This window comes from Muscardinus avellanarius, assembly GCF_963383645.1.
Source record: "Muscardinus avellanarius genome assembly, chromosome: 7".
In the NCBI taxonomy this organism is placed as follows: Eukaryota; Metazoa; Chordata; class Mammalia; order Rodentia; family Gliridae; genus Muscardinus; species Muscardinus avellanarius.
The window spans coordinates 37,964,600-37,988,065 of NC_137793.1; the positions used below are offsets into that span (position 1 = coordinate 37,964,600).

General features: G+C 41.2%; 1 protein-coding gene across 6 annotated transcripts in view; it reads right to left on the minus strand.

Moving 5' to 3' along the window:
- The window catches only part of GRAMD2B (GRAM domain containing 2B), a gene marked incomplete at both ends in the record, with an annotated part of 151,296 nt that overhangs the window by 36,870 nt on the left and 90,960 nt on the right, over positions 1-23,466 (minus strand). The gene's annotated exons all lie outside the window — the stretch shown is intronic.

Genomic DNA, 23,466 nt, shown 5'->3' on the forward strand with positions numbered 1-23,466 from the left:
ATTCTCCTTTTAATTTGTTGTGCCTTTGGGGTCTTGTTGAGGAAATGTTTGTCTGTGCCTACGTGTTGTAGTGTTGGACCTATGCCCTCTTCAGGAGAATCAATACATGGGATTGCATGAAACTGAAGAGCTTCTCTTCAGCAAAGGAAACTATCAAGAATCTCAATCGAGAGCCAACAGAATGGGAGAAGATTTTTGCCACCTACACCACTGATAGAGGACTAATATCTAGAATATACAGAGAACTCAAGAAACTCAACACTAAGAAAACAAAGCATCCAATAACAAAATGGGAAAATGAACTAAATAAACACTTCACAAAAGAAGAAATTCAAATGGCCAATAAATGCATGAAAAATGCTCAACATCACTGGCAATCAGAGAGATGCAAATCAAAACTACCCTGAGATTTCACCTAACTCCAACTAGAATGGCCATCATTCAAAACACAAATAACAACAGATGCTGGCGAGGATGTGGAGAAGTGGGAACTCTAAGACATTGTTGGTGGGATTGCAAATTAGCGCAACCACTTTGGAAAACAGTATGGAGAATCCTCAGAAGAATGGGAACAAATCTACCATTTGATCCAGCAATACCACTGTTGGGTATCTACCCAAAAGAAAAGAAACCAAACTACCAAACTAATGCATGCGTATCTATGTTCATAGCTGCACAATTCACCATAGCCAAACTATGGAACCAGCCAAGATGTCCATTAACAGATGAATGGATTACAAAACTGTGGGATATGTACACAATGGAATTTTACTCAGCCATCAAAAAAAAAAAAACTCAATTACATCATTTTCAGGGAAATGGATGGAACTGGAGGACATTATGCTAAGTGAGATTAGTCAGGCACAAAAAATAAGAAATCAGATGCTTTCCCTAATATGTGAGAGTTAGGGAGAAAAGAGGAGCAAACAAGACAACCTAAAGGAGGAGAAATGAGGGGGGGAAGAGGAAAATCTCTAAAGTTCACAATGTACTTAAACATATCGAAGTCAATCACTAAGCCAAGCAAGGGAGGGAGGGACGGGGAGGGAATGGGGTGGGATTTGGGTGGGGGTTAAATCAGAGATGAGTACATGTTTGTACACACAAGGTTTTTACCCCAATAAGTTGTATGAATATAATGCACCAATAAAAAAACATTAAAAAAACAAAAACAAAAACAAACAAACAAACAAAAAACAAAATAAAGAAAAAAACTGGGCTAGGGCTGTAGCTTGCCCCTGGGTTCCATCCCAGTACTGCAAAAACAAAAACAACCCCACGCCCCAAAAATAACCCCACCTTCCTTGTGGTAGTATAGGTGGGATAGTTTTACATCTACTATTATTCAAAAAACAAAACTCTGATCCTCATTTTTAAAAGCACAGTCTTGACTAACAATGGGGATCTTCATAGGGCAAATTCCTGGAAGTGGGTTGCAGTGCATAGGAGAGAACTGGTGAAGCCTGGACTCACCAGCCTGGGCCTCCTAGGCCCTCGTTCCTGGCATGGGCTGGCCTGTGGCCTGGACAGCAAAGGCTGCAGTACTTGTAGAGCAAAGAGTTAACACAGGTACTGAAGAGGTGTTTGGGAACTGCTGGACAGGAGCCATGTACAAATACAGACAGACATCCCAAGAACCAAAAGAGGGAAGTGGAATGTTGTGTGGAAGTGCAGAAATCGGGAGTGGAGACCAGGACTGATGGGAGGCTGCTAGCTTCTCCCACCTGGTAAACTCAGAATCTCCCAAGGCAGATTGGTGTAAATCAAGAGCTGCTTCCCATTTATAATTACAATATGGCACATCTTTGCCTAGACACTTTCAATGGATCTATCCCCATCTTTGTTTCTGAATAGGTACTATAAACTCTAGTACACAAACTGCAAGTTACAAATGGGGAAACAAATTTCCCTTCCACTCCTGTCTCACGCTGGCCTGGTTTCTTTCCACGCAGGCACCTACTATCCCTAGTAATTTGTGTGTCCTTCCTGGACAGTCTGTGCATACATGAGTGTGTGTATTTTTAAGGTATAAATGATAGCATGTTATTCTATGCCTTATTTTTTTTAACTTATATATAAATAACATATATATATATATATATATATCTTCCTTGTTCTTTTTAATATCTGCATAAAGTTCCATTATAATGACTCAACTATAATTTAACCAGTTACTTATTAACAGTCATTCAGGTGGATTTTAGTCTTTTGCAAAAACAAAGAACACTGCAACAAGTGTATTTTTATGTTTATTATGCATGTGCATATGCCCACGGGATAATTTCCTGGATATGCAACTGCTGCATCAAAAGATATGATATAAAAAATTTATAGTTATTTTTAAATCACCCTCAGTAGAGTTTCTATGACTCATACCCACTAGCCATGTTTATATTTTCCTACTAATAAAGTTTTAAACTTTAAAAAATGTATGTTAAAAGTACCCAGCAGAGAACTTGGCACATAGAATAACAATAAACATTTTTTTTGTATGTGTGTGGTACTGGGAATGGAACCCAGGGGCATTCTACCTCCGAGCTACACCCCTAGACCTATTTTTTATTTTTTATTTTGAAACAGGGTTTCACTGAGTTGCACAAGGCCTCACTAAGTAGTAGCTGAGGCTGTCTACAAACCACGATCCCCCGGTCTCAGCTTCCCAAATGCTGGGATTACAAGTGTGTGCCACCACATCTGGCCTTAACAATAAACATTTAAATAATGCCCAATGTTAACCTTTTTGATCATTGCAAATATGAGGTGTTAAAAACATTCCATTACAAGTTTTTTTTTGTGTGTGTGTTGTGTATGGCGGAGATGGGGAGGGAGTTCTGAGGATTGAATCCAGGGATGTTCTACCTCCAAGCTACACCCTCAGCCCTATTTTTTTTCCCCCTGTGGTATTAGGGATTGAACCAAGGGGCAGTCTATATCCAAGCTACAAACCTAGCGCTATTTTATTTTTTATTTTGGAAACCGGGTCTGGCTAGGTTGCTGAAAGCCTTGCTAAGTTGCTGAGGCTGGCTTCCAACCTGTGATGCTCCTGTTTCAGCCTTCCAATTACTGGGATTACAGTAGTGTGCCACCATGCCTGGTTCCATTACAACTTAAGTTGGCAAATATGCATTACTTTTCTTATGAGCAAAGTTAAATATATTTTCATATAATTAAGAGCTTTTCAAAATTTTTTATTTTGTGAATTAGCTATTTGTATAAGTATTTTGCCAATTCCTGTTTTTTTTTTTTTTTTTGCAAGTGTTTTTGTGCATGCACATGCGTGTGTGTGTTTGTGTACATGGTGTTGGGAACTGAATCTAGGGGCATTCCACCTCTGATCTACACCCCCAGTCAAATTTTATTTTTCATTTTGAAACAAGGTCTCATTAAGTTACGAAGGGCCTCACTAAATTGCTCAGAATAGCTGTGAGCCTGGGATCCTCCTGTCTTGGCCTCCCAAAAACTGGGATTAAAGGTGTGTGACAGCACACCCAACTCAAATGGGTTTTTGATTGAAACAATTTTTCATAACTACATCACAGATTCTCTTGGCAACATCCTAGAATTGCATTTTATTTTATTAAAAATGGAAGTGGACATGGTGGCACACACTTGTAATTCTAGAACTTGAGAGGCTGAGACAGGAGGATCATATGTTCAAGGTTAGCCACAACAACACAGTAAGATCCTCAGAAACTTAGTGAGACCTCGTTTTAAAAAAATAAAAAATTTAGCCAGGTGTGGTGGTACATGTTTGTAATCCTAGTACTTGGGAGGCTGAGACAGGAGGATTGCAGGTTTAAGGACAGCCTCAAAAATTTAGTGAGGCTCTCGGCAACGTAGTGAGACTCTGTTTCCTAATAAGAAATAAAATCTGTCTGGGATGTAGCTCAGAGGTAAAATGCCTCTGGGTTCAATTCCCAGTACTAAAAAAAAAAAAGTTTTTAAAAGGGCTGAGGGGGGACTTTCGGGAAGATGGCGACGGAGAAAAGCGGACTTACAAGCCCCGCTAACAACCAATCTCTATTACCACAAAATCAGTGCCTTTCATAGCCAGAAAACACCATCAACAGAGAAACAAAAAATGTAATTACAAGGGAGCTGGAAAAATGAGACACAAGAAAGAAACCAGACTGCAGTGCTGCGGCCGGAGCCGTGCGGGCACCATTTTCCCTGGCAGCACCAGGCCCCAGAGAGGAGGAGAACTCAGAACGGAGCTCAGAGCCACAGAAGACATACGCCGGCCTCACAGCCAAAGATGCGGCAGCAGCGCCATACTACTGGCAGTAGCAGCGAGCTCACTGGACGGCACCAGACCAACGCACTCAACAGCCCACCAGGCTCCAGAGAGGTGCAGCGGACAGCGAGCCAAGGTGAGCTGCTGCGGAACGGCCGGGCGGAATTCGGCAGATTTTTCGGTGCAGGGAGCATCTAAAGCTCCCAGGGGCTGGGCTCAGCACAACCTGCAGAGACTCAAGAGCGGAGCTCAAAAACAGAGAAGAAACATACCAGCCTCATGGGCGAGGGTATAGCAGCAGCGCCATATTGCCAATGACGGCAGCACCAGCGAATTCACCGAGTCCACTACAGCTCCATCAGCGCACTCAACAACAGTGAGTCAAATTGCGGCCCATAGAGGAGAAATCCCAGTACTGCACTCCCAGGGACTTGACCCAGTGGGGGAGTGGCGGTGGCAGAGATATCACACCATAGGAGAACGCCCAGCCTGGCATCCCCCATGGTCTAAAGCAGCCTCAAATGACTTCCTGGGTCTGAGACTCTGCGATACAACCCAGTAAAGGAGTAGTGGGGACTGAGATACCACAGACGCAAGATCCAGAGCACCTTAAGTGAAGTTGTAGTGTCTCAAGGGAAGAACCCAGAGAAGGCACAAACTTCCGAAATCATGGGAAAGAAGAATAACAATGGAGCAATGAATGCCCACAACCCCACAACATCAGAACCTGATAAAACAGAAATTCAGAGATTTCTAGAAGATCAAATCAGGAAAATAACTGTAGAAATAATAGAGGTGTTTCGAAAAGAATTCAGAGAGAGCCAAAAAAGAGATAAAGGATGCAATTAATGAAGTAAAGGCCTCAATTCAAAGTACAAACAACCGATTAGACCACATGGAGAATAGAATCTCACTCTTAGAAGATGAGCACTCCAAAAAAGAACGCATAGTTTCTAATCTAGAAAAAAATATCCGACAGCAGGAATCTGACATTGAAGAAATATGGGCTCATTTTAAGAGAGCTAACCTAAGAATAATAGGAATAGAGGAGAGAAAAGAAGGTGAAACCAAAGGGATCAGCAATCTTTTCAAGAAAGTAATAGCAGAAAATTTTCCAAACATAGAGCAAGAGGTCGATACACAGGTCCGGGAAACTTATAGAACTCCCTTTAGACAGGATCAGAGAAGAGGATCCCCACGCCACATAATTGTCAAGATGACCACTGTGGAAGCCAAGCAGAGAATCTTAAAGGCAACAAAAACAAAGGGCTAAGTGACATTCAGAGGCAAACCAATTAGAATCACTCCAGACTTCCCAAACCAAGTCATGAGAGCCAGAAGGGCTTGGAGTAACATATTCCAAACTCTGAAAGAAAACAACTTCCAGCCAAAAATTTCCTACCCAGCAAAACTTTCTATCAAATTAGATGGGGAAATAAGAAGCTTCCATGACAAACAGAAACTGAAGGAATTTATGTCTTCAAAACCAGTGCTAGAGAAAATACTCAAAGAGATTAACTACAAAGAAGAAATAGGTAACACACACCAGAACCAGAGAAACAAGATTTTCCATCCAACAGACAACTAAGATTGGTTATCTGTGGAGATTCATTATTTATGTTAGTCTTTTACCTATCTCTAAATTGTAGTGTTTGCTTTCATTGTTGCTAATTTTTAGGATTTCTAGTTGGAATATTAATATACCTTCAGATATAGCTTTTGAAAATATTTTATCCCATTCTATCAGTAACTTTTAACTTTGTTGGATATACAATATTTTTTTTTATTTTCTAGGGGGTTTGTTTACCCTTCTGTTGCCTGTGCAATTGAAATCATATCCAAGAAATCACTGCCAATTTCAATGCTGTGAGGTTTTATGACCCAGATTTTCTTCTAAAAGTTTATAGTCTTAAGATTTATATTTAGGTCTTTTATCTATCTTGAGTTAATATTTGTATATGGTATTAGGTAAGGGTCCAATTTAATTCTTTTTCATGTAATTATTATTTTTCAACAATATTTAGTTAAAAGATAATTATTTCTTCCACCAAATGTTCGTGGAAACCTTGTCAAAAATAACTTGACAATATATGGAATAATTTATCTCTAGGCTTGTATTTAACTCCAATGGTTTATATACCTGCCTTTAGAACAGTACTATACTGTTTCAATTATTGTAGCTTTATATGGTTTGAAATCAGAAAATATACATCTTCTAGCTTTGTTCTTTTTCAAGATCATTTTGGGTATCTTGAATCCATATTCCATATTAGGATAGATTTTTTGTGAAAAATAAATAAATAAATGTAAGATAGTTTCACCTAAAAAAAAAAAGAAAAAAATATTCTCTGATAAGAAAGAAAGCAAAAAGAAATATTGAAATGTTATCTATAAATCATCAAAAGCTTGGTATCAGACAAATGAAACTGTTATGTGAGACTATCATTGTTAATTTTGGATAAATTGCTATAATACTAGATGTCAACCACTAAGCCAAGCATGGGAAGGAGGGAAGGGGAGGGAACAGGGTGGGGATCAGGTAGGGGCTAACTGGGCGATGTGTGCATGTATGTCTACAAAAGTATTTTTTTTATCTCATTATGATGTATGAATACAGTGCACCAATAAAAAAATAAAAACATAAAAGGGCTGAGGGGTATAACTTAAGAGATAAATGCCCCTGGGTTCTACCCACATATAGAAAAAAAAAAGAGAGAGGTGAGGTCTTGCTGTGCTGTCCAAGCTAGACTTGGTCTCCTGGGCTCAAGCAAGCCTCTTGCTTCAGTGCCCAGAGCAACTGACTTCATGTCACCACACTTGGCTTATAACTGACTTTTTATACATATTTATTTATTTATTTATTTATTTATTTATTTATTTATTTATTTTTGTGGTACTGGGGATAGACTCCAGGGGTGTTCTACCTCCAAGATACATCCCCAGCCCTATTTTTTATTCTTTATTTTGAAACAGGCTCTCACCGAGTTGCAAAGGGCTTCACTAAGAAGCTGAGGTTGTCTGCAAACCCAGATCCTCCTGTCTCAACCTCCCAAATGCTGGGATTACAAGTGTGTGCCACCACGCCTGGCAGAACTGACTTTTTAAATATAAACATTTAAAAAATTAAGTGGATGCATGACATTAAAATAAATCATTTGCCAGGCATGGTGGTATACACTTGTAATCCTAGTACTTGGGCGGCTGAGACAGAAAAATTGTAGGTTCAGCACCAGCCTCAACTACTTAGTGAGGCCCTCCACAGCTTAGTAAAATCCTGTTTTCAGATAAAGAATAAAAATAGGGCTGGTGGTGTAGCTCAGAGGTCGAATGTTCCTGGGTTCAATCCCCAGTAACACAAACATCAATCAATCAATCATTAATGACAAACTTCTTTCTATTAAAGACTTACAGACAGATAAAAGGAATGCCAAAGCCAGCATTTTTAAATTGGAGAAATTAATGTATTTCTAAGATTTTTTTTTTTTTGAGGATGATAGTATTTCCAGTGATGAACCTCAGTCTTCCTCCTCCCTTGTCTTTCCTCCCTGGCTCCACTGAGGTTTCTCCTCCATTATCTGGAGTTCTTCTTATATCCCCATGACTCCCTAGCTTATGCACATTAGAGAAAGCATATGACCCTTCACTTTTTGTGATTGGTTAATGTTACTCAACATAATATTATCCAGTTCCATTTTCTTGCAAATTGTTGTGCCCAGGCTGATGTTGCAGGACAGAGAAAGAGTGCTCCAACTGAACTTGGAAGATCAGTTTATTTAACCGCAGTCCAGCACTCAGTCTAGAGCTGCGACATCAGCCTGGGCACAACATTTGGGGGGCATGTCCAGGATTAGAGGAAGAGCCCCCGGCCTTGGAATCAGTTTACCTGGGAGCGCTTGGTGAGTACCATTCTTATTTTGGTCTTGCCATCGGTTTTCTGAATTCCGGACAATCTGGGCCTCATTAGAGAACAGGCAGATGTGCTATTGGTTTCTGAGCCGGTGGAGTTGGGTGGACACTCAGACTCCACCACTGGCCATTGGGCTGTTCACATATAGCCCTTTGGATCTGGTCGGGACCCTCTTCCCAGAGTCCCTGCGCGCAGCGTTCTTTTTTTCTCGGCCGATACTCCTTCTCTGTCTGTTCATTGTTAGTGTCATTCCTTTTCTAATAAAATGGAGTCATTGCTGGAAATTTTCAAGAGCAGAAATAAAGACTCCTTAAGGCTGGTCAGACTGATGGTAGGACCTGGAAGTTGGTCCTTCTATAGAACAGCAAACTGAGACCTGACTATACAAGTCGGCTACTATAGCCAAGTTCTCAGCACTGCTTAGAGGCAGGAAAATAAATGAAAAGTAAAACCAGCAGCCTTACCCCAGCTGGCCTGTTGTTTTCCCTTTATGTCATTCTTCTTAGTCCATGTAAATTTTATTTTATTTTTGTGGTGCTGGGATTGAATCCAGAGGCATTATATTCATCTGTTAGTTTTGTAGATTAGGAGAGCTACTGATGACCATTATCCATCTTTACAAGGCCCATCTGACTAGAGGTGTTGTTTCTTTTGTAGTACTGGGGTTCCTGGAAACCCTTCTACCTCTGGGCTACACTCCCAGACCTATTTTTATACTTTTTTAAAATTTGGAAACAGGGTCTCTTAAGCGAGTGCGGCTGGCTTCGAACCTGCACGATCCTCCCGTCTCCGCTTCCCAAGCGCGGGGATTACAAGCGTGTGCCACCACGCCCGGCAGTGTTGTTTCATTTTTAAATTGATATTCTCTCTGTATGAACAGTCTCGATAAGGGGGATACAATATGTGTCATATAAAAACTTAAGCCGGGCATGGTGACACATGCCTGTAATCCCAGCGCTCGGGAGGATGAGACAGGAGGATCGCACAGGTTCGAAGCCAGCCTCAGCTACTTAGTGAGGCTCTCAGCAACTTAGTGAGACCCTGTTTCCAAATAAAATATAAAAAAGGTCTGGGAGTATAGCCCGGAGGTAGAAAGCCTCTGGGTTCCACCCTCAGTACCACACATATACACAAAAACTTAAGAATATGTTGTAATACATACTTCCTTGGATACCTCAAAAATACTTATGTTGGATACACTTCTGATTGTGTCTAATGTTGGAAGTTCACTATTCTTGGTACATTTTCATTCGTCTTAGTTATAGATTGTAGTCTATTTCTGTGCAATTTGTTATCTAGCAATCTGGATCCTGGTTTCACAGGATCTTTAACTGGTCCCCATGGCTAACCACTCTGCTAAGTGCCATCACTGGACCCCTTGGCATTAAATGCCTTTGCTCATTTTGTTCAACAAAAAATCTCAGTTTTGCAAATGCTTGTACTTACAACACCCTCCCTGGGGCCCAAACCTGAATCAATGGTTTGATTCATCCCATAATTCCAGGGAGGGAGGGGGGTGTAAGAGCCAAGCCAAAATTGTTTAGTAGTTTGAACCTTTTGTTAATGCTCTTCCTGAGTTTTTCAGGGTGTTAAAGTAACATCAATGGAAAGCAAATGTAACAAGCATAGACAACATCCTGCTTATCCTATGGTCAACATCCCGGACGAGCCCCCAAAATGTTGTGCCCAGGCTGATGTTGCAGCTCTGGACTAAGTGACAAACTGAGTCGGGCGTGGTGGCGCACGCTTGTAATCCCCGCGCTTGGGAGGCGGAGACAGGAGGATCACGCAGGTTCGAAGCCAGCCGCGCTGGCATAAGAGACCCTGTTTCAAAAATATAAAATAGGTCCGGGAGTGTAGCCCGGAGGAAGAAGGGCTTCCAGGAACCCCAGTACCACCAAAAAAAAAAAAAAAAAAAAAAAAGTGACAAACTGTGCCCCTAGCCTACCGCCTACCTAGTCTGTTTTTTGTCCATGTTTAAATAAACCGATCTTTCAGGTTTGGTTGGTGCATTCTTCGTTCCTGTGACATCAGCCTGGGAACAACACAAATGACATAATTTTGTTCTTTTTTTTATTGCTGAGTAGAATTCCATTGTGTGTATTTCCCATAATTTTTAATCCATTCATCTGTTGAAGGACACACCTGGGTTTCTATAATTTGGCTATTATATGAACTATGGGTTTGCATATATAACTGTAGTTCTCTGGCAAATCAGCATTTTTTTTTTAACTTCTGCAAAGTTTTCAATAAAACCTGACAGGTTTCCAGTTCAAGATAGAGAATTAATATTAACCTTTCATCTCCAAGGCCTTTAAAATGAGTATTTCAAAAAGATAAAATAATTTTGCTATAATAATGACTGGAAACCATTAATTAGAAGAATAATTTCCCCAAAATGGGATGCATAAAGTAAAATACAGTATTTGCTCATATGGGCATCAGTGTAACCTGAAGAGAACAGAGATCTGTTTGTCAGAAGTCCAGGGAAATGTTATAGGAAAAGAAGGTGATGCTGCAGACATTGGATTTAATTAAAGCTGTGCTGGTGATAAATCCCACGTGCCCGCCCTGTACTGAGGACTGAACCCAGGTACATTCTACTTCCAAGCTATTCCCAGCCCTGTTCTTAAAATTTGAAACAAAGTCTCACTAAGTTGCTGAGGCTGGCCTTGAACGTGGAGTCCCTCTGTCTCAGCCTCCTAGGCACTGGGATTATAGGTCGTATCACCACACTGGGCTTGAGAAATCTGATAAGTAATGCTAGCTCTTTAAAGAACACCTGTAGTCTAAAAGAAAAGATGAAGATAAACCAGCACTTCCCAATTTCAGAGAACAGAAGAAAACTCAAAACAAATAAGCAAAGAGGAAAACAGCCAAAACCCCAAGATGTACTATCTCCACAATGAAGAGCCATGGTGTTCCAGAGAAGGAAAGCCTGTTTCTTTCCTAATTCTCCCAAAGTCCAAATCCTTTTTCCAGCCTTCGAGGCACTCAGGACCTGCCCTGTCCACTCTCCTGGTCTCTCGACCCTCACTAACTCCATCTCGCCACATTCCAGGCTCCCGGGAGAGAACCCTGCCTGGCCTGCTCTCCTCCAGAGAGCCACTCCACCACCTTCATCCCCTTCAAGTCTCTACTCAAGCATCACCTTCTTTGTGAGAGCTATATACTAGCTAAGAGCTGGAAGAGAGCAGAGAGCTACAGAAATACAAAAAGAGAAAAGGTTAGAGGGGAAAATAACACACACACACAAGACAGATTTTTTTTTTTTTTTTAAATAAAGGAACAAGTCGCCGGGCGTGGTGGCGCACGCTTGTAATCCCCGCGCTTGGGAGGCAGAGACAGGAGGATCGCGCAGGTTCGAAGCCAGCCACGCGTGCTGGCTTATGAGACCCTGTTTCCAAATTAAAAAAAAAAAAAGTATAAAGAAATAGGTCTGGGAGTGTAGCCCGGAAGTAGAAGGGCTTCCAGGAACCCCAGTACCACCACCAAAAAAAAAAAAAAAAAAATAATAATAATAATAAAGGAACAAGTTTACTGTGTTGGGGGAAGGGAGAGAGCAGGAGAGAGATATTAAGGAAGAAAATGAGAGGTGAATGGAAGATGCTATTCATTTCTTATCCTACAAAGTGGGAGATTAAATCAATTTAAGGAGAGATTTTGGTTGCTGTATTATTTAAAGAGAAAAATGCATGAAAACAGGCACTAGAAGGGTGTTCTGCTTTCTTAAATTTGGGAGCAGGGGGCTGGGGCAAAGCTCAGTAGTAGAGTATATTCAGCATGCATGCATGGGGTCTGAGTTCAATCCCCAGCACCAAAACAGAAAAACAAAAATTGGGAGTAGGTAGAGGAGGTAGGCAGCTAGAGAATCACAGTGATGTGATTCTTTTCCATTGCAACAGGAAATTGAGAGATAAGTATTAAAATTAATAAAGCAAGAAAGGGCAAAATATACATTTTTAAAAATAGCTAATGAAGTAACTAATATAGCTAAAATCAGTTAAAAATGGAAGCTATTCCTAGACAGAGAGGGTGTGGGAGAAGTCGGCTTGACTTCATTTTAAAGTTTTAGTGCATTATATTATTTTGGTAAACATTTTAAAATAAAAAAAACTTTATTAATATTCCCATAAAGAAAATGTAAAATATACAGTGCATGATAAAAAATAGGTAGATTTATTGTTCTTTCTTTCTTTCTTTCTTTCTTTCTTTCTTTCTTTCTTTCTTTCCTTCCTTCCTTCCTTCCTTCCTTCCTTCCTTCCTTTTTTTTTGTAGTACTTGAATGGAACCTAGGGGCATTCTACCTCCAAGCTATACCCCTAGCCCAATTTTATTCTTTTATTTTGAAATAGGATCTCACTGTTGTGGAGGGCTTCACAAGTTGCTGAAGCTGGCAACAAACCTGCTTTCCAAGTATTGGGATTACAAGTGTGCCACCATGCCCAACTAGATAGATTTATTATTATTATTATTGTTGTTGTTGTTGTTGTTGTTGTTATTGTTATTTACAGTACTGGGGGTGGAACCCAGGGGAAGTCTAACCTCTGAGCTACACTCTCAGCCCTATTTTTTAGTCTTTTATTTTTTGAAACCTGGTCTCACTGAGTTACAAAGAACTTTGATCAGTAGCTGAGGCTGTCTGCCAGTCGCAATCCTCTGATATCCGCCTCCTGTATGCTAGGATTACAAGCGTCTGCCAACACACCTGGCCAATAGATCTGTTTTGTTGTTGTTGTTGTTGTTGTTGTTGTTTGTTTGTTTGTTTTGCGGTTCTGGGGATGGAACCCAGGAGCATTCTACCTCCAACCTACACCCCCTGCCCTATTTTTTATTCTTTATTTTGAAACAAGGTCTCATTAAGTTGCAGAGGGCCTCACTAAGTAGCTGAGGCTGTTCGCGAACTGCAATCCTCCTGTCTCAGCCTCCCGAATGCTGGGATTACAAGTGTGAGCCACCATGCCCAGCATTAGAGCTATTATTTTAAATGAGTTCTTACCATGTGTAAAACTTAGTGCCAGATTCTGTGTTTTTAAGGAGTTGGCCTTTACTAGTTTTAGTTTAGCATATAAATGAAGAAAAATGCAGATTATAAGGAACAGCTACCATGAAGAAATCAGAAATTTCATAAATCTCTTCTAATTATAAAAAGGAGAGTGAGGGAAGTTTTGTAAAGTAAATAAGCACAGCATAATGTGTGTGTGTGTGTGTGTGTGTGTGTGTGTGTGTGTATGTCTTTTTTAATTTAGCAGAAAAACATAACTGTCAGAAATATATTACGGTATGAGAAACCACAAATGCAAATTATATTTCTATTTGTCTTCTAAACCTGTAAGAATAAAACAGTGCCACAAAAATAGCTTCTACAAATGAAACCTCTGTTAAAAACAGGAAGGAAAAAAAGAACAGAATAAAATGCCCCTGAGACTGGAAACAATGGAACCTTCCTTCGCTGCAGGGCAGCCGCGGTTGCCGCCTCTGCCCAAAGACTCTGTAAGTGTGTGGCAGGGCTGATTGTGGAAGGGTTGGCATTTGAGTTGGGTACATATAACTTGGATCTGTACAGGTACCAGAAGGGTACGAGAAAACATAGAAGCAAAGCCATGCCAAGGAGGTCACAAGCTTGCTCGCAAGAAGTCCAACAGCTCGGTGTTTTCTGGAGTAGAGGGAGCAGGAAGGAGTGTGATTCCTAATGAGAGCAGTCTGCTTTTAGACTTTGATTGACAGTGGTGTTTAAATAAAGATTTGGAACTAGGAGAAAGGAAATGGCAAGTTATTCAGTGCCCACCTTTTCCACACCTCATCATGCTGGGTTGGTGGGACATGTCCTTCTGTAGGATTATATTCATACCAGTGTATTAGGAAATGTGGAGGTTGGAGACAGAGAAAACAGACAGGCAGAGGGGGATGAACTCAAAGGCAAGAAGCAGAGACTGTATTGGAGAAACAATCCTGAGATAACATGGAGGGATTGGGGAGAATGAGAATGGAGGTAAACATCCAAGGACACCCCGAGGTCAGCTGGAGAATGGAGAGGATTGGACTGCTACCAATCTAAACAGGAACTAAGAGGAACTGCAGTTTAGTAGAAAGGATTGTGGATATAATAGAAAGACTATTGTTAGTAGCTGGAAAACTCAATCTGAAAAACCAAAAGAGCCCCAAATAAATCAACAATAAAAAGACTACACAGGAAGGGTTCTGCCAGGTTGCAAACTGACTCTGTTGAGTCCCTAGCACAGCCACAGTGGAGGGACAGACACCTCGATCTCGGGGCACCGGTAAAGCTGGAGGAAGGTCAGCTGAGGCCACCATCTGGCTCTGATACATGTCTTCTCCCTGCCTGTTCCCATTTAATGGTCCGTCACTGACCCATTCTCACCTTCCTCTCTACTCCTGGTTCTGATTTCCTACATCATTACCTTTCTCTCAAAGCTTAGGGTTTATTGTCAGGATTCTCATTCTTGAAGGGACAAGGAATTTTGTCCTTTATATTAAAAAAATAATAAAACAAAAACCAGCCCCCAAGAGCTTTGTCTCTGCTTGAAGATGAAGTCAACAGGGGAGAAGAGCTGCAGCTGCAGAAGCTTCCCTTACACCTGGGACCCTCAGGAGTGACCTCCAGGGCGTTCCCCCTAAGTCTTCTGGGAGGTCAATGCCCAATTCACATTGCTGAGACACCACCTCCCTCACATCATACCGCTGCTCCAGATCCAGGCATTTGGCCATGGGCCAAGACCATTCAGAAGGCCCCTAGTATCCCTCTTCTTTTCCAAGGAATTCTCCATTTTGGTTCTATGGGTCTCACCGCGGCTCAATAGGTCTCGCTCCATCCTCCCTCTGTGTGTCACTTTTGGTTCCGATAGCCTGCTAGATCCTTTCTCCTTGACTGTTATTTTCAGACTCAGGACAAGCCCAGTTATACCCCTTTTATACTGGCTTCCAGCTCTTGATATCCAATGTCTGGATATAATGAAGTGTGTGATTAATACTCATTGACTGCCAAACTAAGCATATTTACAATACAGGACAACGATCTGTATTTTAAAACAAAACAAAACAAAGCAAAACAAAACAAAACTCAGGTATAAATTTTATCTCAAAACTTTCCTGGTAACCTTGTTCCTAACAGTGGGAAGAACACTATATGTGGGGTGGGAGGTGGGGGGAGAAAAAGTCCAGTCTTCCCACTCCTCCCTGCTGAATTAGCATCATGTATATTTTTCAAACTGATTATAAGTTTGGTAAGTGATCATTTGAAACCATATGGAAACTTGAAAAGATTGCCTTCACCACTGGAGCAAACAACAATAGCAAGCAAAACCATAATCAATCTGAATAACTTCTCAGCAGTGGCAATTTGAGGCTAAGCACAGTTGGAAAGTAGGAAAAAAAAAGGGAATGAGAAAATGTATGGAGGAGGCAGCAACTCACTCTTCCAGCTTCCAGTTAATGTGGATTGTTGCTGTGGATAGTGAGTTTTCTTTTGTTATTTACACCCTCAGCACATAAGTAAATATGATTTTGCATAGCTCAATCATAACATTTCTAAAAGTATATACTGAATATATATCAACTATCAAGCCAGAATATAACCCTCTCAGGGGCAGAAATTTTAAATGCTTTTCTTTTTCATTTCTATCTCTATTCTTTTTGAAACTGTTCTTCCATTAACAATTGCTGACTAGCAGAATAAGTTACTTTTTGTAAGCCTGAGATATATCAGAGTATACCTATCTGATAAAGTTTTGGGCCTGGGAGGTCTATGGAAGAACTGGCTTTTATTTCATTTTGGGGGGGATGAGGGATTGAGAACAGGGGCACTGTACCTCTGAGCTACACCCCCAACTTTTTACATTTTTGAAACAGAGTTTTGCTAAATTACTGAGGCTGGCCTTGAACCTGCGATTCTCAGTCTCAGTTTCCCAAGTACTGGGATTATAGGCATACACAATCATGCCAGGCAAGAGCTGGTTTTTAAATAGAATGATAACCTTACCGAAACAGAAAGACAGAAAAGAAAAAGAATAGGACATGAATTTCAGGAAAATTTTCAAATAAATTATAATACTAACAAATCTTCAGCTGCTAGGGAAAATATTTAAAATATTATGAATATCTAATAAGATTGAAAAATAGTTGAGGTGCTTCAGAAATATCTATAAATCAAAACCTAGATTATGGAGAGCACTGTGGCCTCTGGAAATAATTTTTAGAGGTAAGAGAGAAAAAGAGTATGCCACATAATAAATTATAATAGCTACTTGAAATTTAAAATAAAATAAATCAAAGCTGTTTCCACACAGCAGATTCAGAACAGACCAGATTTATAAGTGAATTCATTGCTGACAGCAGAAATTCTTTTTTTTTTTTCCGGTACTGGGGATGGAACCCTTCTACCACTGGGCTACACTCCCAGACTTATTTATCTATTTTATTTTATTTTATTTATTTATTTATTTTTTGGTGGTACTGGGGTTCCTGGAAGCCCTTCTACCTCCGGGCTACACTCCCAGACCTATTTTTACATTTTTATATTTGGAAACAGGGTCTCCTAAGCCAACGTGCGCGGCTGGCTTCGAACCTGCGCGATCCTCCTGTCTCTGCCTCCCAAGCGCGGGGATTACAAGCATGCGCCACCATGCCCGGCTCTATTTTATTTTTTTTTTATTTGGAAATAGGGTCTCTTAAACCAGCAAGGCTGGCTTCGAACCTGCGCGATTCTCCCATCTCTGCCTCCCAAGTGTGGGGATTACAAGAGTGCGCCACCACGCCCGGCTGAAAGCAGAAATTCTAAAAATTAAGGATAGTTAAATTCTTTCACCTGGCTTTGGTCATATGTAAAAATTTTATATGAGAATCTGGTCTACATAAACCAAAAGAGATCTTATACCCGTGATAAATAAATGGCCACAAATATAGCACCCACCATGTACTGCACACGGTAGGGAAGAACAAACACTTAGGGGTGACCCTTATTCCCAATATATTTATAGTTGAAGAATTTAAACACATGCATAAAAAAATCCGCTGTCATTTCAATTCTGTTAAAACCCAAAACAATGTTGATGCTGCGTCTTTGGATTTTCGGAATTAACTGGGGCCTACCCAGTTAATGACATGACTTTGGAACCCTGTTTTCAAGGAATAGAAGGCCAAGGGTAGTACAAAATTGACAGACTGAGAAACTTTAGGCAAAAGTCATAAAAAGTTAGATTATGCAAAGATGGACAGATAGAGAGAACACATAGCTTATGTGTCAGGAATGCCGAGAGGAAGGGTTTATAGCGTGAGGACTGAGTTGGGGGTAGAACTGAAAGGAACTTGGTGGAGAGACAAGGGTGCAGCTGCGCAGAGTTGTGAATTTAGGAGCATAACAGGCCCTGCCATGATTACCGGAGAGGAGGCAGTTTCTGGAAATGACAGTGCTGAGAAAATTGCTGCTTATCTGACTGACAGATGATATTGCAAGAGAGTAATGGCAGCGATGCTACAGTTTCAGTGTTTGTAGCTCCACAAAATTCTTCTGCTGCAACCTAAATGCCCACGGTGAAGGTATTTGGAGGTAGGTGCTCTGGGAGATGATTGGTCACGAGTGTGGAACTCTCGGATGTGGGATGCATGCATGGGAATGACACAATGAAACCTGATATTCTATGTAATTAGTACTGATTAGATAAGAATTCCATATCACCACTTTAAGAAAATGAAATTTAAACAAAAGAAGCCCAAGGGAGCTCACAGCCCCTACCACCATGTGAGGACAAGTAATAAGCCAGGTGTCTGTGAACACGGGCAGGTCTTTCATACCATATGGAATTTTATGGCACTTTGATCATGGACTTCCAGCCTCCAGAAACATGAGAAATAACTTTGTGTTGTTTGTAAGCCACCCAGTTTATGGTATTTTATTAGAGCAGCCTAGACAGACCACAACACCAGGTGAAAAATGAATGAGGATGAGATAGAATATGAGCTAGGGAAGGGGAGGAGGCAGAGAGACCAGTCAGAGGCAATGCTAATAAACTTCATGAGCCGGGCGTGGTGGCACATGCTTGTAATCCCAGCATTCGGGAGGCAAAGACCAGAAGATCGTGGTTCACTGACAGCCTCAGCTACTTAGCGAGGCCCTTCAAAAATAAAAAGACTAAAAAATAGGGCTGGGGGTGTAGCTCAGAGGTACAATGCCCCTGGGTTCTATCCCTAGTACTACATAAATAAATAAATAAATAAATAAATAAACAAACAAATAAATAAATAAAATTAAATAAACTTCATGAGCAGAACATTCCTTCCTATTCATATAAATTCCTCTTGAATTAAATTTCAGCCTTCTTGTGGCCTTAGTGAAATTGTACCCATGGTACAAATTTTATTCAGGAGAACAATGAATGTATCATGCCAAAAATACATGTATTTGGACAGAAGGAACTATTTTACTTATTTATAGTGCAGTAACATTTAGGGTTAAAACGAAAACCAGGGCCACTTGAGCTGACCTGGAAAGGACAAATGTTTACCTTTGTTTTGAGGATAGCCCCTGTCCCCATGGAGCCCAGCTGTGTTATTCTGGCCTTCAGTCGTGGAGTAGGCGCTTAGACCTGAAGCACGAGAAGGGGGAGCTGCCACCTCCTGTCACCAGGCTGGCATCCATGGTGACTCAAGTCCTTCCCTTGGCTTCCTGTAACTGTCTCTCTATTCTATGTAGCAGAGAAGTCAGAGTAAGCTAAAAGACCAGGACCTAAATACAGGGGAGCGTAGCCGAGCTAAGAGCAGACAAGAACCCAAACAGTGCCAGCATGCTCCAGAAGCTGCCTCTGTGTGCCTCTCCCCTCTGCTTCCTATGTCCTGCCGTCCTAGTTCAGCTGGGATGTGTCTGGGGACAGCGTGAATGTTCATGGGGCTGAGCCACACAAAAGCTTTCCAGAAGCCAGCCTCGGATATCAAGCCACATCACACCAGGTCATCAACAGCGCAGGACAGTACAGATATTGTCAGCACATGCTCAAATACTCTATGTATTATTAAAGCCCAGGACCCTTTTTCTAACAACAACAAAAAAATAAGTGGGCAACACTCCCCTGTATAGCCACTCAGGAGACAGGAAGATCACTTAAGTCCAAGATAATGATAAATAAAAGAAAATAAATTAAATAAAAAAACAGTGGGACTCTGATTCATAGCCCCATGAACAACTTGTAGAAAAGGCACATTATTTCTAAAACAGAAGATACTTATACACTAGAGAAAATAGTTTTCTATCAAAAGCTTTGGTTTAACCCAATAATCCTAGATTAAGAAAGATTAGTTTATGCTGTTTCATGACAAAAAACAACAACAAAAATCCCACAAGTATAGTTTTTGTCATTTTAAGTTGTAGCTGGATGTGGTGATATATATAATCCCAGTACTTGGAAGGCTGAGACAGGAGGATTGCAGGTTCGAGGTCAGTCTCATCAACTTAGCAAGGTCCTGTTTCAGGGCTGGGGGTATAGCTCAGAGGTATAATGCTCCTGTATTCAACTCCCTAGTACAAAACAAACACAAACCAAAACAAAACCCCAACCAAACCAAAAAAGCAAAGCAAGGAATAAGAGCTAATGTAACCTATCTAAGAAAGTAAACATCTCTTAATTGTAATAGTTTTTCCTAGAATTTATTCAAGTTTTGTATATATATATTAGTGTCAGTAATGTCGAGTTAGTCCGTATTATTAATGTAACATATTATAAAATATAATATAGTTATTATATGTATCAAGATAAGGACTAATTGCAGAATTAGTGATAACTCCTAATTACTATTGAAAAGAGACATTTACCCCCATTTTTAAAATACATTTAGCTTGTACAGGATAAAAGAATTAGATTAAATGTAATTTATACATTACAACTAACACTATTTTCAAGGAAATGAGCACCGAGTCTAAACAATTTTAATTAGTCTTATACCTGAATCCTTATTTTTATCCTTAATTTTTCCCATCACAAATACACATTTTCTCCATCTGCAGTAAAAACATGTTGCTTTGTAAAAGTCAACTTTTCTGTCTCTTCCTTCTTCCTTGCTACTTCTTCCTACTGGATTTTCCAAATAAGTATACTTTCATGTGCTCTGTTGTTCTCAAATAGTATCTGTACCCATGATACCATGTGTCCACACTACCCTCCTGCCAACCTTTTGAGGGCTCTATGTAAGACAGGTGCTACCCACACCTCACAGGTGAAGAGACAAAGACGGGAGCCCTGAGGGACCACACTGCACAATCTCTGAAACTGGAGCCTCCGCTGCTTTCATGCTTTGACTATCCCCTCTCATTGAGCTCGAGACCTGTAAATTTTACCTCTGTAATATTTTCCTTTTCTTTTTCTAGTTTGGCTGGCTTAGATAGAGTCCTTAATGTCTCCTGCCTGGACCAAATGCTTCAATATTTATTTATTTATTTTTTTTTTGGTGCTGGCGATTGAACCCAGGGGCACTCTACCTCCGAGCTACACCCCCAGCCTGATTTTTTTAATTCTTTATTTTGAAACAGAGTCTCACTAAGTTGTGGAGGGTCTCACTATGTAGCTGAAGCTGGCCACAAACTGGGATCCTCCTGTCTCAGCCTCCCAAATACCGGAATTACAAGCATGCGCTACCACACCCGCTCCTTGATATAATTTGGGTTGTATGTGACACCTTTTCCTTTCATCTATGTGGAAATTGCTTTGCCCTGTGATCACGTCATTCCACCGCCCCCTTTGAAGCCCTTGCAGTTCTCCACTACTACAGGATGAAGCTGAAGATGAGTACCGCAGACGGGTCCTCTGCAAGCTGCCACCTTTCTTCCGGCTCCTAAAAGCAGGTCATGCACCTACACTGGGCCGCCACACCTTTTCTTGTCGTCTGCCATAAGCACTGTACATCTTTCATGATTGGCTCTGCTGGAGACACCTCCTAAATGAAGCCCTGCCCAACCTCCTTTGGGTTCCAAGAACTGACCTGTTCCATTTTCAAGTTTCCTCCCATACCCTGTAAAATATGAGAGTCATGGCAGCATTATCAGTTCGTTTAAAAGTTACAAATGGGCTGTTGTTCGCTTGTCTTTCTCCTACTTAGACCATAAGCCCCTGAAGAGCAGGATCTCTGAATCACTACCAAGGTGCTCAATTCATTTACCTGAGGTGCTTCCTATTCCTGAAACTGGCCCTAAAGGCCAGACTTGCTGATTCTTACCCAGAGCCCTTTTGGGCTGCATCCCAGAGTAGTAAATAGCAACAGGAAAGGATGTATTTCACTTGGAATTCCCGGACTTGAGAAGACTGGAACGGGGAAAGGCCAGGGAACTTTTCTGCTGGAGGTTGAATGCTGTTCTGGGAACTTGGACTGAACAGGTGTGGGCGGCTGAGGCCTCACCCCAGCTGCCCTTCCATTCTTCCATGCAAAGATCAGACAAACCGATCCTGTGAAGGGGGTGGCTGAAGAGGGAACATTTTCACTGTGGAATCTTGACCATCACTTCCCACGGAACTGGGTAAAAGGTGGTGGAGTAAGCCTCCTTACTAAGGCCTGATGGCTCATTGTTCCTGCAGGGAGGGCCAATGCCTTGCTTGGCTTGGCTTTGTTACAGTTTAAAGGGTAATGTTTAGAGACTGAAGATTGCAAGAAACTGGAAGAAAACAGGATTATTTTTCTTCATTTTACTCCTCAGAAATGGAGAAGGATCTAGGAGAAGAATCTCTACCTCAAGATCTTGGCTTCCTAAAAGTAGCCTGAGGCAGTTTCTGGGAGTAGCATCTTCAAAAGGGATGTTTATCATACTTGGGTGTCTTAATAAGAACCTGGGCTTTCCTGCCTCCACACCAGGCCCTCCCTCCCACACCCTGTGACAGAGTTGCACATCGCGGAGCTGCTCTCTGTCACATCCTTCCTGAATTTAGAAAACACAGGCTCTTATCCTCTTTCACCATAAAAAGCTTTGGGGACAAGAGCTTTGGAAAGCGTTTTCTATTTGGTCAATGGAGCTAGGCATCAACGATAAAGGGAATGGTGGCAGCTCTGAAAACCAGTCAGGGTTACTGTTGGCTTTCATTAAAAAAAACTTAGACTGGCCTACTTTTGGGGATTGATATTAAATCTATGGTAACTGGATAAATAAAGGTAGCCACTTGGAAGTAGATAGTATATCATAAACCCAAGCCATTCCTTTTTTTTAATCTCTGTCTACTACTCCCATTTCCTATTTATTTTTAAGCAACTTTCCCACATTATCTTTTCATCTGTAATCACTGCAGTCTGCGGCCCTAGAAAAGGAAGATTCTTTTAAAAAATCTAATATAAAACCTAAAAAAGAGTAGAATTTATAACTGATTTTAAAAAAATGAGTACAATCTAGCAGCAGCTAGATTGTATCTTTAGGGAAGGTATTAGCTCTACGTAGTGGGTTCAGATGGAGTGGACTAACACATCTCTAGGCTCACGGCTGGGGCTTGGCTACGTGGTATGGGGCTCAGTGGAGGTCACGTTCCCTGCATTAGTCCACGTGTCTCTGCTGGCACAGCAGGAGGAGGGACCTACTTTGAGATGGCTGGAGACATTTCTCTTGGAGGCCTACCTGCTCTCTGACTCTTCTGGAGAAAGGAAGAAATCGAAATGGCATTCTCTAATCCCAACATCTGGGCCAGATTAGGCTTTCTTGGAAATGAAGGTCGAGGGATTCTAGATCACGTAGATCGGCATTAAGCCATTTGGAAATGGGAAAATACTGTCTTGAAGCAGATGCACTACTATGATTCTAGGTCAGAGGACAGAGACACTTGTATCCTGGCTGTGCCTTGTGCTGCAGCTGCTCCCTCCCGGAGGCCCTCACCCCACACCCAGGGGACAGCGGTGAGAGAAACCTGAGCCGTGGCAGACACGGGTGACACAAAAGTCCATCAAGACCGTGTGTGAACAAGACCTCGGCTGTGCTGGTGCTAGAGACTGGCTGGGCTTTCACACAGACATGCTTGTAATTCTTTGAGAATTTGCAGGATTAGGTCAGAGCTCTGAACATGGTGCTGTAAAATGAGCATCTGAAAAATGAGCAGTAGGTGGGTTTGAAATGAAATAAGGAGTTCTAAGTGAAAAGGTCAGCCCTCTCAGAAGTATTCAACTCTCAGAATTATTAATCATGATATACGCCCCAAGCAATACATGTCCCCTTATCCTTACAAGATGTTCTTGGCAATCTTGAACAAAAACCTATAGAATCCTGTGCATGAAAAATAGCTCTTAGGTAACAATAATTCCAGACCTCTCCTTGAATAGCTTCATATACCAAACAGGCCAGTTACCGTAGAAA